A 17979-nucleotide genomic window follows, 5' to 3' on the forward strand; every position below is an offset into this window, starting at 1 on the left:
CCTACTATGAAGAAAAAAGAGAGCGAGCAAAAAGTTAAAAGCTGAAATGACGACAGTCATTTCAATGTAATGCAATGCAAAACTGGAGAACAGTAGAAATCAGTAGAGTGAGAAAAATAGGCCCTGATGTCCTCCAGTAGCCTAAGCCTATAGCAGCACAACTATAGAGATAGCTCAGGGTAACATGAGCCACTCTAACTATAAGCTTTGTCAAAAAGAAAAGTTTTAAGATTAGTCTTAAAAGTAGAAAGGGTGTCTGCCTCACGGACCAAAACTGGGAGTTGGTTCCACAGGAGAGGAGCCTGATAGCTAGGAGAATTTTAAATTCTATTCTTGATTTAACGGGAAGCCAATGAAGGGAAGCTAAAATTGGAGAAATATGATCCCTCTTGTTGATTTTCATCAGAACTCTTGCTGCAGCATTTAGGATCAGCTGAAGGCTTTGAACTGCATTTTGTGGACTTCCTGATAGTAAAGAATTACAATAGTCCAGCCTTGAAGTAACAAATGCATGGACCAGTTTTTCAGCATCACTCCTGGACAGAATGTTTCTAATTTTGGCGATATTCCGGAGGTGAAAAAAGGAAACTCTGGAAACCTGTTTAATATGGGATTTAAATGACATGTCTTGGTCAAAAATAACACCAAGATTTTTTACTTTATTACCAGAGGCCAAGTGAATGCCATCCAGATTAAGTGATTGATTAAGACGTTTATTTTTTGAGGACTCTGGTCCAAAGATTACAACTTCGGTCTTGTCAGAATTTAAGTGCAGGAAATTTAAAGTCATCCAGCTTTTGGTGTCATCAAGACATGCCTGTAGTCGAAGTAATTGATTGGATTCATCGGGATTCATGGATAAATATAGCTAAGTGTCATCAGTTTAACAGTGGAAATTAATCCCATGCTGTCTGATAATTTTGCCAATCGGAAGCATATATATAGTAAAGAGAATTGGTCCAAGGACTGAACCCTGTGGTACTCCACATGTGACCCTAGAGTTTGAGGAAGATTTATTATTAACATGAACAAACTGGAATCTGTCCGACAGATAAGAGTTAAACCAGCCTAATGCTTTCCCCTTAATCCCTACAGTACGCTCAAGTCTTTGTAGGAGAATATTGTGATCAACTGTATCAAATGCAGCACTGAGATGTTACAGGACAAGTACAGACATAAGTCAATTATCTGAGGCAATGAGAATATCATTAGTGACCTTCACCAGAGCTGTTTCAGTGAAACTCCTCAAGTAGGTCATTGCTTTGTAAATGTTAACAAAGTTGATTAGCAACTACTTTCTCAAGAGTTTTAGATAAGAAAAGAAGATTAGATATAGGTCTGTAATTTACTAACTCATCTTGATCAAGAGATGGTTTCTTAAGTAAAGGTTTAATAACAGCTACTTTCAAAGCCTGTGGTACATATCCATTTACTAAGGATAGATTAATCATGTCTAAAATAGGGCCACTGATCAGAGGGAATATCTCTTTAAACAACTTGGTTGGGATTGGGTCTAACATAAAGGTAGAAGGTTTAGATGAAGCTAGAATTTCAGATAGCTCAGAATGCTCTACTGCTTCTAAGCAGTTCAGGCACCGCGCAGGTTCTAAAGATTCCTCCAACGCTGCCTCACTTACTAAGGACGAGGTAATCATGTTTGGGAGGATGCCAATTATTTTATTTTTAATGGAATCAATTTTATTCATGAAGAATCCCATAAAATCATTACTGCTAAGGGAATGGATGGATCAACGGAGCTATAACTCTGTGTAAGTTTGGCAACTGTACTGAAGAGAAATCTAGGATTATTTTTGTTCTCCTCAATTAATAATGAAAGATTTGCTGCTCTGCAAAGGGTCTTGTTACAAAACAATAGACTGTCCCTCCAGATTAGGTAGGATTCCTAGTTTTCACTAGCTCTTTAACACTGATACCTTAACAAATAAAATAGAAATAGAGTTACAGGTTGATTCTAAAGCTAATTTACATTGTAACGTGACAACCTTGCAGCAAGAGATTTGAGACCACAGAGATTGGTACAATTTCAAACTTCAAGCATAAACATTATGAAGTAGGCAGTCATTTGAACGTTTTGATATCCAATTATAACATCAGTTTAATCCCAAACATTTAGCACTCCTTTCTTTGAAAATAAAGAAAGGAGCACTCCGGCCGTCTCAGTAGTGCCTGTTGATGTATTCAGGATCCAGCAAAGTGAACGTCGGACTTGCTTTGGCTTAAATGGACATCAGCCTTCATGAATACCAGGTCACCGATGTTGCTATTTGTTAACACCTTGCCAACTTTTCCACTGTGGCGGTGCACCTCAATACCAAGTGACGACACAAAATGGTTAAAAATGTCCTTGTATCTTATATCAGGCCACTTATTCATATCATCCTCTAAGTCATGAATAGTGTGGCACTGACCTGCCACTTTGATTGCTCTGTAATTGTTGGATATGTTGCCGCGACAGTTTACCAATTCAGTCAAGCTCATGGTATTTGGCCTAGGGAAGCTCTGAAACAGAAGTGCTGCACAAAAAAACGGAAGTTACTAACTTAAGCGTTCGAAAATAAGGTGGATTTCAGTAGACAAAGTATGTTCTCCAAATATCAATGCTGTGGTAAATGCTGGGGCAATGCCTAATGGAAAGTATCCTAGATCCAGAAATTTTTTAGCCAGTATTCTTCCCACAGCCTTTTATTCTTCCTCCTGCCATTTTGGTGGCAGCAGGGATAAGCGTGTCGGAAAATCGATGGATGGATGCACATCAACATAATCTATACAAAACAAAGTTTTGTTGTTGTTGGGCCAAGTCATATTGGTTAGACATGGTGCAATATAAAATATTTAGTAAATGGGACCCAGATTAATGCCTCCATGGTAGCTAACGTTATTTAGATAACGCGCTAGTCTGTGTTAGATAAGTTTGACTTCTCAGCTGAACACAGAGGCGACACCACCTTGACCAATGACGGTAGCAACAAAGCACATAAAATCATTAAGTATTAACATTCCATAAAGTCTAGCAACAAAATGTCCCTTAAATTATAATGTTTGCACTGGAAGTATCAAGCTGATAACTTATCTTCCCGCTCCTGTGCAGTGATTCTTTGGCACGACCACTTATGTGGCATCTTACAGTTATCTCGTAATTATGAGATAGGTGTCTAATTTCTTTTTCTTAGACGAATGCAATGTGCTTCTGAGGAAAACACTGTTTGGTGACTGACTGCTATCTGTCAGGTTAAACTGAACATGATTCAAGTGAAGACTTTGATTCTCTCGTCGATTAAAACCCCCCACAAACCTATGTAAAAAGAAAAGAAACCACAAGACCAAATGTACCTTTTTATTTTATTGTTTTTTTAAGTAAAGGATTAAATGCAAACCAACAACGTGGCATGATTATGTGTGGTTTCGTTAAGCCACACATAATCATGTCGATGAGAAATCCTGAGCAGATTGTGGGATTCACCTCTCTGGTATCCCTGTGCTGTTTGCAGGATGACCACTCCAAGATGGCGGCCGTGATTAATACAACTTGACAGTCAATGCGGCGTTCACTGTCTTGTCGAAGTGGAGGCATATGCTACCTTCGCTTAAACTGGGAAAATTACCTTTCCAGTCTTTGCTCTTGAGAAGTACCAAAGTATTGAGTATTTTTCAGACTTCACAGTTTGGAATTAATATTTATGAAATATTTTCCAAGAGTTGATGTTTGAAATAAACTTATTATGGAAAAAAGAACACGAAATTTGTACAGCGTTTTTATATTACATTTCTCAGAGTAAAGTGCTTCAAAAATCAAATGTTAAGAATTTAGTAACAGTATATTTAAAATCAGTGAGAGTATATACCTCAACCCCCAATTTATTTAAAAAAACAAAACAAAATCAAAGTGCAAAGTCTCTTTTTTAATATTGCTAATGGACCTTTACTGTACCACGAGTTCCCTACGTTGTTGCAACCATAGACATATATAAAGAGTAGACCCCGCATCGACCGCTCTCGCCTATAGGCGCTGACGAGATTTAGGGGCGCCATCTTGGGGCGGTCGACAACTCCGCTCAGTCTAATGTGTTAACCAGGTGCAGAATCAATTTTAAACAACTATAACTCGTTTAATGTTGAACAAATTTTCACATTTGTTTTGCTTAGAACTTTAAAACTATAGCTATTACAACAAATGGTCCAGTGCGTTTAAATAATCTTAGTGGGGTTAAAGGTAATAGAATATTCTGACATGATGTATGTACGTTTCAAAACACAGCCACTCACACATTTTTATAAGTTTTTATTACTATATAAACAAACACATTTGTACATGTACACATATATGTGTACACACACACACACACACACACACACACACATATATATATATATATATATATATATATATATATATATATACGTTCCAAAAAGAACCCGTGATAGGCGAAATCCGTGAAGTAGTAACCTTTATTTTTGTTTACAATTATTATACAATGAAATACTCCATAGTACATTGAAACCAAAGAACAAAATCTTTTTACAGGCCCAAGCATTTGTTTAACAAATAAAAGTACTGTATAAACGTTTTTTTAATTATTATTGACAAATAATTACTGTGCTGTAAAATAATAATTGTAATCATCAATATGAACTGAAGGCTTCCAATTGCGGAGATCAGTACCGCCCCACCGCGACCCAAGTCATTGGATTAGAACGGGAGAAAATGAAAAATTATTATGAAAAAAATACGAAGCACAGTAGGACAAATAGTGACTCAACAGTCACTCACTGCTCTTCTGACTGAGGCGCTGCATCCTGACTCCGCTCTGTAGCGTTTTTTTCTTCTAAAGCCCTAAAGCTCGGGAGAAGAACATAGTTATCAGTAGTTGTTGTCGCTCTTCTTACTTCCTGGCAAAAAGATTCTTATAAACCGACATGCCAACACCGATTATTTTTGAGAACTGTAATGAACGGCAGCGGCTCATCAATGCAAGTCCGTGAAGCAGCGAGACCGCGATATAGCGAGGGCTCACTATATATATGTATATAATATATATATAGTGAGTGAAATAACTATATATAAATATGGTTATTTATATATATAAATATAAATAAAGTGGAGGCAGCTGGCCAGACTGACGTCTGGACCAGTGACAGATTATCTATCTATCTATCTATCTATCTATCTATCTATCTATCTATCTATCTATCTATCTATCTATCTATCTATCTATCTATCTATCTATCTATCTATCTATCTATCTATCTATCTATCTATCTATCTATCTATCTATCTATCTATCGATATATATATGGATTGTAGCTGCTCTGTGAAGGCATCAGAACTTTGACATTATCGAATAATATATATATATATATATATATATATATATATATATATATATATTATTCACCAATGTCTAAAGCTCTGATGCCTTCACGGAGTAGATGCTATTTTGAAGAGACTAAGTCACAAAAACGTGGACGTGTAGACCTGTATCTCTCTACCTAATATTAGAAAAGTTACATAATATAAACAAGGTCTTTTAATCTTACTTGTGAAAAGTTATCCCTCGCGCCCTGACGTCAATAGTCCGTCGATTTAAACAAAAATAAGCCGCACAGTGCTGAGGTATCATTAGTGTGTTCAGCTTGGATCAGCAGGTTATGGTAGCAGGTCGACCGCCCCAAGATGGCGGCCGTAATTCCTGCGCCGCGACAGTCAATGTGGGGTCTACTCTTGTATTACGTATGTGGTTGCAACCGAAGCTCATACAGGCAAGTAGAAAGCCGGAGAGCTAGCTGTCGCTACCTCGTCTCCATATCCAGCTTGAAGCTTGGTGTGTTCAGTAGAATCTAGGGTAATTTTGTGTTCGAAGCTAAATCTTAACGTTCTGCCTTTGGGCATATCTAGGACATCGCGCAGCTAGCACTCGACTGGAAACAGATTCTGCAGCTGCCACCGTTGCCCATGCACGTGCTCCTATCGGAGACTGCCTGTGTGGATCCATCGTTATCAGGAGACGTTCCTAAGGGCCGGAGCAGGTAGGAAGTTTGCCGCGGCTGTTAGCAGGGTGCGATGTTCTATTATGTCATACACATGCTCCTACAATGTCAATGAAATTAAATAAAATTTTCATTAACTGTTTTGGGCAAGTTACTTTTAAAAAGTAATTAGTTACCTTGTTTAGTATGAGTTTCACATGAAACTCTAAACTCATACTAGTAGCACAGAGTACATGAATACGAATTTGTGATTTTTTTGGGTTAAGGGGCCGTTTTTTTGGCAGCCTTTAAAGCAGCCCTGCCAAAACATCCGTCCCCTGCTATCTTAGAGGAATGAACACTTGCAGTTGATGTCACAATTTCGACATATTCAGTCATGTATACTAAGCTACTAGTGTATGGAGGACCAAGTCTTCCATATTTAAAAATAAATACAGAAATAAATAAATGCTTAACAAATAAATAAGCATACAATTAATTGCCACCAAATTAATAAATGTAGGTAGAAATTAAATTATACAGTGAGACATAAATGTATATATCTCTTTTAATTAGCTTCTTTATTTATTCGCCTTTGTAATAATTACCTTATTTATTTATTGTCCGTTATGATCTTCAACTTTATTTATTAATTACTTATTTTTTAAGTATTTATTTATGTGCATGTTATAATATTTTTGTCTGTTTTATTCTTCCTTTGTATTTTTTTTACCCTATATATTTCTGTGATGCTATTTATTTCTGCCTGTCCTTTTACATTTCTGTATGCATTTCTGCCTCATTATGCAAATGAGGAGGACTGTGTCTTAAGGGCTCAACTTCTGTGCATTGGTTGGTTAGCATTTTACTGCGTCGGTCAAATCTACATGGATTTTCCCCGCACTAAAGCATTGTTTACTAATGTCAAACTCAGCAGGCAGACGTTCAGTGTCCGACCTCTTAAGGGAAGCTGCTAATAGACTGGAAGAATTAGAACGCTGTACGCAGGGTCCGAAATTAACACTCGCCAGATGCCAAATGCGACTAAATTTCCCATTTGGCGAGTCAATTTCAGAGGACTAGCCTCCACATGGCGAGTAAATCTTTGTGCCAAATAAATAAAAAATAACATAAAAATAATGAAGCCCATCTGGGCTGCGGACGATCCGTTCACAGCTCTGTCCATCCAGAGCTCTGTCTAGACCTGCCTTCTGCGGAGCTGGTTCAGCTTCTTTCACATCTTATTTGTGCTGCAGGTAACAGCAGCAGAAAGATCGATCAGAGTCATGATTTTTTTGTGCGGCTCCCAGATAAAGCCATCATTCAGAACCAGTCATGGCTGCATCCTGGATCAGAAAACAGATCTGCTAACCAGATGCATTCTAAAACGCCAATTAGTCTGTTTATAAGTTTCGTTCTTATTTATTCTGCATTTTTTTTTACGTGCGTTGTGTCTGCTCCTCTCTCCTGCCTTCCCTCGGAGCCAGGGGCTTTTATCAGCGGCCAGCCTTCAAAACGTGAATCACTACGTTTAATGTCCTTCCACTCGTACCAAAATGTCCCAATTAAAATCAAATAGGAGAGTCAGTAGCTGTGTTTCATGCTCTTTTGTATTTAACGACACAGAGCCAGTGGTGTTTTGGTGGGCTGCTGCCTTGCGCTTGAATTCAGGTGCGCAAAACATTACATGTAATTCAGGTGTGGACTTTTTAAGGAACTTGTAAAATCAGGGGCTTCAGCTCAGATCGATTATTCCTTCTCTTCCCTCTAAAGGAGCCCTTACAGTCTTTATTTATGCATTTTCCCAACTGTTTATCCCTCGCGCGCAGCGCATGAGGGTAAAATCCAGCAGCTGGATCAACCACCGTGAAGTTGGTTTAAAGTTGGATATTGGACATTCAAGCTCCACGGAGTCAGCGGGATCTAACTCATGGTTGATCCGGTTGAGGGACTCTAATTTCGGGCAGCATCTCTCAGCTGCTCCCTCCTTCCACACGCGGTGGTGCAGTTAGGGACCGTTGTTGAACACGCTCAGCTGACAATACAGCGATCTGGTTGGCTGAGCAGCAAAAAACAAATCACGTGACCTCTTGGACTGGAGCGCCATAGTTTAGATTTTTTATCGCATATAACTTATTAATGTGCAAGTGAAAACGTGGGAACATTGGTATTTTGAGATCACTGCTATGTGTAGCAACTTATCCCGGTGGAAGAAAGTTGCCCCCTGACAGTTCATACAAACTTCTTAAGGAAGCGTCCTACAGATTCTGGCCCATGGACTACATGTAGATTTGACCGATGCAGTAAAATGCTAACCAACCAATGGGCAGAAGTTGAGCCCTTAAGACACAGCCCCTCCTCATTTGCTTAATGAGGCAGAAATGCATACAGAAATGTAAAAAGGACAGGCAGAAATGTAAAAACAACAGGCAGAAATAAATACCATCACAGAAACATATAGGGTAAAAAAAATACAAAGGAAGAATAAAACAGACAAAAATATTATAACATGCACATAAATAAATACTTAAAAAAATAAGTAATAAATAAAGTTGAAGATTATAACGGACAATAAATAAATAAGGTAATTATTACAAAGGCGAATAAAGAGGTTAATTAAAAGAGATATATACATTTATGTCTCACTGTATAGTTTAATTTCTACCCACATTTATTAATTTGGTGGCAATTAATTGTATGCTTATTTATTTATTAGGCCCGAGCAGCGAAGCGCTGCGAAGGCCTATTGTATCTGTAGTGTTAATTATTAGGCCCGAGCAGCGAGGCCCAACTGGATTCGATGGAGCAGGGGAGCGTGGCGGCGTCGCATAATCACCTCAAACGCTGCTGTCATACGTTTGGCTCTGAATTCCACAGTTTTGGGCCGAGCTGCTTAAAACTCATTTGGATGCATCCTTATCCACCCCCCAACAGGAATCCATAACAAACTTTAGTGAGCAGGACTTAGTTTCTCTATAGCGCCCCCCTAAAGATGGACCTTTTTGGGGGCTTTATCATACTCAAAAACTCACCAAACTTAGCGGATGCATGAAGACTGTTTAAAAATTTTGTATTTTAAGGTCGTCACAAAAATCAAAAGAAAAATGCCTCAATGGCGCCACCTAGCAATTTTCAAAGGACCCTTTGCTATTCACTTACTTCATTGTAGAGACATGAAATTTGGTACAGTGGTAGAGCTCACCAAGACGCTCAGAATTTACAATGAATGTCATAGTGCTAATATCACAGGAAGTCGGCCATTTTAGATTGAATGTCTAATTTTGACCCCATTTTTGACGTTTACAGCATTGGTATTTGATCGAACTCCTCCTAGGGATTTCGAGCGAGCGGCTTGAAACTCGGTCAGTCTGATCATAAGGCATGGCCAATTAAAAGTTATCAAAACGGTGAGTTTTTGAGCATGTTGAAGGGGCGTTAGCAGGGGTTAAAGTTCACCTACTCGCCACAAAAAATAAAACTTTTATCTCCTACACAGAAACACACAGAGGCACCAAACTTTCTGTGATTGATCATCATTGGGTCTTCTACAATATCCAATGGTCAAATGATGACATCACTTAGACCACGCCCCCTGACAACAGGAAGTGCCATGTTTTGCTGGCACTTCCTGTGAATAATGATAATGCATTTGGCCACCGGACTGGACTAAATCGTTCAGCGGGCTGGATTCGGCCCGCGGGCCGTAGCTTTGACACCCCTGGTTTAAACATTAGTATACCAATTTAATCAAAGGTATCTTACTAGCTGTTAATCCAGCTTAATGTGAAAAGTTAACAAAACCATTTTAGTTTTTTAAAGTTACTTGCTATTTCATGTGTTTAAGGGTTTTGTTTCTTGCATTAAGACAGCTTTTTTGAAAGTTTAACATCTAAATTGGTGGATACACACCCAAAAGTAATGTAAAAGTAACACTTTAGCAATTGGACTATTGCTAAAGGAGCACTTTAGCAATATCGCGGGGGTAGCAGCTTTATAAAGGAGGCCCAGACGTCCCTCTCCCCAGCCACTTGGGCCAGCTCCTCAGGAGGAATCCCAAGGCGTTCCCAGGCCAGCCGGGAGACATAGTCCCTCCAGCGTGTCCTGGGTCTTCCCCTGGGCCTTCTCCCGGTGGGACGTGCCCAGAACACCTCACCAGGGAGGCGTCCAGGAGGCATCCTGACCAGATGCCCGAGCCACCTCAACTGGCTCCTCTCGACGTGAAGAAGCAGTGGCTCTACTCTGAGTCCTCCCCGGATGACTGAGCTCCTCACCTTATCTCTAAGGGAGAGCTCACACACACTATGGAGAAAACTCATTTCGGCCGCTTGTATCCGGGATCTCGTTCTTTCGGTCACGACCCAAAGCTCGTGACCATAGATGAGGGTAGGAACGTAGATCGACCGGTAAATCGAGAGCTTGGCCTTTTGGCTCAGCTCTCTCTTCACCACAACGGACCGGTACAGCGCCCGCTTCACAGCAGACGCCGCACCAATCCGCCTGTCGATCTCCCGCTCCATCTTCCCCACATTCGTGAACAAGACCCCAAGATACTTGAACTTCTCCACTAGAAGCTGGCTCTTTGGACTTTCCTTTTTTAAAAAGCTTATAACTAGAGTGGCTCATGTTACCCTGAGCTACCTCTATAGTTATGCTGCTATAGGTTTAGGCTACTGCAGGACATCAGGGTCTATTGTTCTTCAATTTTGAATGACTGTTGTAATTTCAGCTTTTAACTTTTTGATTTTTCTTTTTTCTTCATAGTAGGTACACCTGGTCTGGCGTTCTGTTAGCTGTGGCATCATCTGGGGAAGACAGATCATCCGCTATTACCATCTAATGTAGAACTTCTGTGCTTTTTTGTCTGTCTTGTTGTGTCTCTGCTCTGTCTTCTGTAACCCCCAGTCTGTCGAGGCAGATGACCGTTCATATTGAGCCTGGTTCTGCTGGAGGTTTTTCCTTCCCGTTAATGGGGAGTTTTTTTCCCGCTGTTGCTTCATGCTTGCTCAGTAGGTAGGATTGCTGCAAAGCCATGGACAATGCAGACGACTCTCCCCATGGCTCTACGCTTCTTCAAGAGAGAGTGCTACTTGTCAAGACTTTGATGCAATGAACTTGTTCCCTTATATAGGAATTTTTTGACCAATGTGTATAATCTGACCCAATCTGTATAATCTGATTGATTTTGACTTTGTAAAGTGCCTTGAGATGACATATTTCATGAATTGGCGCTATATAAATAACATTGAATTGAATCATCTCTTTAGACCAAGTAAACTATCACATTTTATGAGACAGTTATCTCATTTTAAAGATATAATCATCTAACGTTATTACTCTTAGCAAGTTAAAGCTCCAAAAAAATTTCAGCTCCGGCCTATTGGCCACCGCAGGGGTTCGCGCACCGCCAGCTGCCAGCCACGGCAGAAGCTATCACGCATTTTCCCCGCCTGTCCACTGGGCAATACACACGAAGGCATTGAGCAGCGCTCCCCCACTACTCGCAAAAAATTTGGTGCAGATCAGTTGATGCAGAGATGCATTTGGCCACCGGAGGCAGTGGCGACCCACCAGCTTAAAATCTATGTATTGAGATCTTAAAAATGGTCTTATAGCTTAAAAGATCATCCTGTTTTGGTTGATTGTGTAGCCGAATAGAAGAGATGTTCTCAAAGCATTAAATAAGCCCTTTGACTTTTAAAAATGTTGTCCTTTTAAGGTAATTTTAAGTTACTTTTTATTAAATTTGTCAATATCCTATGGAAGTCTGGACATATGGCAGCGGCGTTTAAGGTGACTTCGCCACGCCACCACGCTGCCCTGCTCCATCAAATCCAGTTGATTTTGTAGCCGAATAGAAGAGATGTTCTCAAAGCATTAAATAAGCCTTTTGACTTTTAAAACTGTTTTCCTTTTAAGGTAATTTGAAGTTACTTTTCATTAAATTTGTCAATATCCTATGGAAGTCTGGACATATGGCAGCAGCATTTCAGATGACTTCGCCACGTCACCACGCCGCACTGCTACATGGAATCCAGTTGGGCCTGGAATCTACAACACACTAACATGTCTTCTGTTTCTAAACACAGTCTCATGTTGATTAGCTCAGAGGGGTAACATAGCAACTGTTAACAATAAAACATGACACTTCCTGTTGTCAGGGGGCGTGGCCTAAGCAATGTCATCATTTGACCATTGGATATTTTAGGAGACCTGATGATGATCAATCACTGAAAGTTTGGTGCCTCTGTGTGTGTCTGTGTAGGAGATATAACAGTTTTATTTTTTGTGGCGAGTAGGTGAACTTTGACCCCTGCTAACGCCCCTTCAAAACGCTCAAAAACTCACCGTTTTGATAACTTTTAATGCCTTATGATCAGACTGACCGAGTTTCAAGCCGCTCGGTAAAAATCCCTAGGAGGAGTTCGATCAAATACCAATGCTGTAAACGTCAAAAATGGGGTCAAAATACGACCTTCAATCTAAAATGGCCAACTTCCTGTGATACTTGCACTATGACATTAATTGTAAATTCTGAGCGTCTTGTTGAGTTCTACAACTATACCAAATTTCATGTCTCTACGATGAAGTAAGTGAATAGCAAAGGGTCCTTTGAAAATTGCTAGGTGGCGCTGTTGAGGCATTAGGTCACGCCCACCAAAGTTTGTTATGGATTCCTGTTGGGGGCTAGATAAGGATGCATCCAAGTGAGTTTTATGCAGCTCGGCCCAAAAATCTGGAATTCAGAGCCAAACGTATGGCAGCGGCGTTTGAGGTGACTTCGCCACGCTGCCACGCTCCCCTGCTCCATCAAATCCACTTGGGGCTGGAATCCACAACATAACAACATGTCTTCTGTCTCTGGACACAGTTTCATATTGATTAGTTCAGAGGGGTAACATAGCGACCGTTTACAGCAAAACATGACACTTCCTGTTGTCAGGGGGCGTGGCCTAAGCAATGTCATCATTTGACCATTGGATATTGTAGAAGACCCGATGATGATCAATCACAGAAAGTTTGGTGCCTCTGTGTGTTTCTGTGTAGGAGATAAAACAGTTTTATTTTTTGTGGCGAATAGGTGAACTTTGACCCCTGCTAACGCCCCTTCAAAATGCTCAAAAACTCACCGTTTTGATAATGTTTAATTGGCCATGCCTTATGATCACACTGACCGAGTTTCAAGCCGCTCGCTCGAAATCCCTAGGAGGAGTTAGATCAAATACCAATGCTGTAAACGTCAAAAATGGTGTCAAAATCAGACATTCAGTCTAAAATGGCCAACTTCCTGTGATACTTGTACTATAACATTAATTGTAAATTCTGAGCGTCTTGGTGAGCTCTACAACTGTACCAAATCTCATGTCTCTACGATGAAGTAAGTGAATAGCAAAGGGTCCTTTGAAAATTGCTAGGTGGCGCTGTTGAGGCATTTTTCTTTTGATTTTTGTGACGACCTTAAAATTCAAAAATTTTCAAACAGTCTTCATGCATCTGCCAAGTTTGGTGAGTTTTTGAATATGATAAAGCCCCCAAAAAGGCCCCTCTTTAGGGTGGAAGATTAATAATAATAATAATAATAATAATAATAATAATAATAATAATAATAATTATTCAAATTATTAGGGCTGCACAGTGGCGCAGTGGGTAGCGCTGTTGCCTTGCAGCAAGAAGGTCCTGGGTTCGAGTACACCCCTGGGTCTTTCTGCATGGAGTTTGCATGTTCTCCCTGTGCATGCGTGGGTTCTCTCCGGGTACTCCGGCTTCCTCCCACAGTCCAAAAACATGACTGTTAGGTTGATTGGCTTCTCCAAATTGTCCTTAGGTGTGAGTGTGTGCGTGAATGGTTGTTTGTCTCTCTGTGTTGCCCTGTGACAGACTGGTGACCTGTCCAGGGTGTACCCCGCCTCTCGCCCCTTTGACAGCTGGAGATAGGCACCAGCAACCCCCGCGACCCCATGAGGGATAAGCGGTTTGGAAAATGGATGGATGGATGGATGGATAATAATAATTAACACTACAGATACAATAGGCCTTCGCAGCGCTTCGCTGCTCGGGCCTAATTACCTTAAAAGGACAACATTTTTAAAAGTCAAAAGGCTTATTTAATGCTTTGAGAACATCTCTTCTATTCGGCTACAAAATCAACCAAAACAGGATGATATTTTAAGCTATAAGACCATTTTTAAGATGTCAATACATAGATTTTAAGCTGGTGGGTCGCCACTGCCTCCGGTGGCCAAATGCATCGCTGCATCAACTGATTTGCACCAGATTTTTTGCGAGACGTGGGGAGCGCAGCTCAATGCCTTCGTGTGTATTGCCCGGTAGACAGGCTGGGAAAATGCGTGACAGCTTCTGCCGTGGCTGGCGGCCGGCGGTGCGCGAACCCCTGCGGTGGCCAATAGGCCGGAGCGGAGCACAATAAAGATTTAAAAAGAATTGTAAAATATTTTTCTGGAGCTTGACTCAAAGCAAAACAATGTTTATAATTATTTGTAAACATTTGTATACTCTATGTTTATCTTGTTTTTAAGTATTTTATATTTACAATAAAATGCATAATTTATTTTTTAGACTAGTTCCATATGTAAGGTTGCAAGAAATCTTGTAACTATACTGAATTTGCAGCTTAAGAAGATTGGGTTTGACAGACAACACCAACTGTCCCCTCAATCCAGTGCACACAATACCACAACAGACCTTATCACGCTCTGCAGTACATCAAGAAAACTAAATCAACTAAAACAAGTTCACGAGTGCACTTGAAATGAAGTTCATCCATATTTGTGTGTCAGGGTGTCTAAGCACTCTCCAGAATTTGACATCTCAGCAGAGCCTGTAATAACTAGAAAAATTTCTGAAGAAATTTAGCAAGGCGTCTGCCACTTGGTGCGTACCGTACCGTCAGAAATAGCAACAGGAATAACACTGCGAATTTCAGGTTCCTACGGTCTTCACAGCCCTCGCAGCGGCCGTTGAAAGGTGCCATGTTAAGTCAATGGACCTCCTAGGAGCCTCTTGCTAGCAGCGTTGTCATGGAGACTCACTGATAGCTACAGCCCTCTCTGTCTGTAAAGGCAGAAGAACTCTGGCTAAGCAGCTGTTGGTAGGACCTTCCTAAAGCTATTTCTGGTTAGCAACATGCTAACGGTTAGCCGCTAGCATGGCTGTGTTCAGTATCACCGGGTGATGTTACTCTGTTAGTTTGGTTGAAATCCTGTACTGAGAAGTGCCTAAAAAGGGAGAAAATGCTAAAATTCACCAAATCTGTCAAGCAGAAGTTTGTACAGGCTTCCTAGAGCTACTTCCGGTTAGCAACATGCTAACCGTTAGCCGCTAACATGGTTGTGTTTGGTATCACTGGGTGAGTGTACTCTGTTAGTTTGGTCCAAATCCTGTACTGGGATGAGCCTCAAATAGGGAGAAAAAAACGTCGTTTGTAACGTTGCCATGGTAACTCAAAATGGCGGGTGGTACAAAAAAATACTTCATGGGATCAGCACACATGTTTTGATATTCACACTGTGGGGATTATAATACAAAACTCTTAGTCTCCCACGCCGGGAATCGATTCCACGACCTCTTGCATGCAAAGCCTGCACTTTCCATCTGAGCTATACTGGAGCGCCATATATGGGCATGCATTATTGGGACCATAAGGGGTTTGGTCCTCCATTGAAAAGCATTGGATGTTTGACACCTCATAGCTTGGAGATGCTTTATGCGACGTAGCCCAAATTTCTTGTGGAGCTTTCTCTCTAAAGCAAGTACAGACTCTGTGAAGTAGAAGTTTCTGCGAGCTTCCTAGAGCTACTTCCGGTTTGCAACATGCTAACAGTTAGCCGCTAACATGGTTGTGTTCAGTATGACCGGGTGATTGTACTCTGTCAGTTTGGTCCAAATCTTGTACTGGGAAGTGCCTCAAATAGGGAGAAAATACGTTGTTTATAATGTTGCCATGGTAACTCAAAATGGCGCATGGTAACTCAAAATGGCGGGTGGTACAAAAAGATACTTCATGGGATCAGCACACATGTTTTGATATACACACACTCTGGGGATTATAATACAAAACTCTAAGTCTCCCACACCACAATCGATCCCACGACCTCTTGCATGCAAAGCCTGCACTCTCCCTCTGAGCTATACTGTAGCACAAGATATGGGCATGCATCATAGGGGGCATAAGGGGTTTGGTCCCCCATTGAAAAGCATTGGATGTTTGACACCTCATAGCTTGGAGATGCTTTAAGCGACGTAGCCCAAATTTCTTGTGGAGCTTTCTCTCTAAAGGAAGAACAGACTCTGTGAAGCAGAAGTTGGTGAGACCTTCCTAGAGCTACTTCCGGTTAGCAAGACGCTAACAGTTAGCCGCTAACAAGGTTGTGTTCAGTACCACCGGGTGATTGTACTCTGTCAGTTTGGGTGCCAATACTTAGGGGTGCCAATACTTAATGTCACCAAACGTGACCAAACTTCATGGGTCAGATTGGCCTCCTTTAGCAACTCAGCCTCACCACATCTGGGCCCAGAACTCAACATTTGACCAAAATGGTGTGTAGTGCCATTTCCCACAGGTGGGTGGTGCTGTATTGGCCAATTGGGTCGTGTCTGGGCATCATGCCAGGTCCTGTTGGAAGCAAAGGCCCAATAGGAAAGCATGTAAAATCCAAAATGGGACAGTAAACTGACACATGGCTGAAAGTCACATGAAAATTTTAAAATGTTAAGAGGAAGTGACTGTGCGAATTTCAGATTCCTACATTAATCACAGCCACTGCAGTGAGCGATCAAAGTTGCCATTGTATCTCAATGGAGCGTCTCCCTCTGGCCCTTAGAGTTCCGTCGTCATGGAAACTCACTGACACAGCTGCAGCAGCCTTCTACAGAAGTGCAGACACTTTGGTCACAAAAAGTCCCATTGGATTATAATGGAGAACTTTGCCCCGAACAATGCTTCATATCTCCTGATCCATAAATGGTAGAGACGTAATTTTTTCTGTGTTTAGTTCATAACGGATAGGGGAAGAAGAAAAGCTATCGTTTTTTCCTAGAAAAAGTTTAATAAAGGCATAAAAAATTATGATCTAAATGGGATTTTTATGGATTTTCAGAAATCCTCTAAAAAGGGTCCCGAACAAATCGTTGTAACTCAAAAAGTACAAGAGATATCAAAATAATTCTTTCACCATGAGTATCAGCAGGCTTTTGAGGACCATGAAGCTCATTTTTATGTTTGTACAAAAATTGGTGTAGACACAGCAACGATGTAAAAAAAGTGGTTGATGTGGGAAAATGCAGCTCCAAAGCGTTTTTATGATTTTGCACATTCGCTACTCCCGAACAAATTGTTCCTGCGGAAAAACCGTAACAGTTATCCACAAAATTTCTTTTTTGTGAGTGCCAGAAGGGTTGGGACATTCATGTGTGAAAGTCTCATGTCTGTACATAAAACGGTTTAGGAGTAGCGACGATGCGAAAACACGTGATGTTTTGGATTTTCAGACGTCATTTTTCAAAACCGCTCCATAGGAAATGAATGGGGAGGTTTCGGGTTTGTGTTGGTCTGAGGTGATTTGCGAAAAATCTATAAATGCCACACCAATAAGGGTTAAATTTCCCAAATCCTGACAAAAATACTTACGTTTTGATGTATAATTTGTCTACGTAGAGTGAAAATTGAGCGAGTAAGGTCAAGTTGTTCGGAGTTTTGAAATTTTAAAAAAAGCTAGAGTGGGCCACTCTAGCGGTCTGAGAATTCCGTTATTGACTTTCATTGTAAACGATGATTTCGCTGATTTTTGGACATGAGCTTTGAGGAGTAACTGTGAGGAGACGATAAAAGATATCCACATCCCGTTTTCACTTCTGAGTAGTTCACAGATATATCTACAAACTGGAAGTTAAACGGTGTTCATAGGTGAAAGCATGGCGACACAGTACAGCTTTGAAAATGGTCATTTGGAGGCTTTTTTGAGGCTTTCTTTCTACCCG

General features: G+C 40.7%; 1 protein-coding gene across 2 annotated transcripts in view; it reads left to right on the forward strand.

Annotated features, from left to right (window-relative positions):
• Positions 1 to 5749: 5749 nt before the first annotated feature.
• mthfr (methylenetetrahydrofolate reductase (NAD(P)H)) overlaps positions 5750 to 17979 on the forward strand; it is a 94335-nt gene continuing 82105 nt past the window's right edge. The window contains exons 1-2 of one of the 2 annotated variants that reach the window (XM_036133128.1): positions 5750 to 5840; positions 5915 to 6045. The gene's annotated coding sequence lies outside the window, so the exon portion shown is untranslated. Of the gene's footprint in view, positions 6046 to 17979 lie in introns of both variants that reach the window. The other variant, XM_036133129.1, reaches the window with a different exon arrangement.

Source organism: Fundulus heteroclitus, unplaced genomic scaffold (genome assembly GCF_011125445.2).
Source record: "Fundulus heteroclitus isolate FHET01 unplaced genomic scaffold, MU-UCD_Fhet_4.1 scaffold_58, whole genome shotgun sequence".
Classification (NCBI taxonomy): Eukaryota; Metazoa; Chordata; class Actinopteri; order Cyprinodontiformes; family Fundulidae; genus Fundulus; species Fundulus heteroclitus.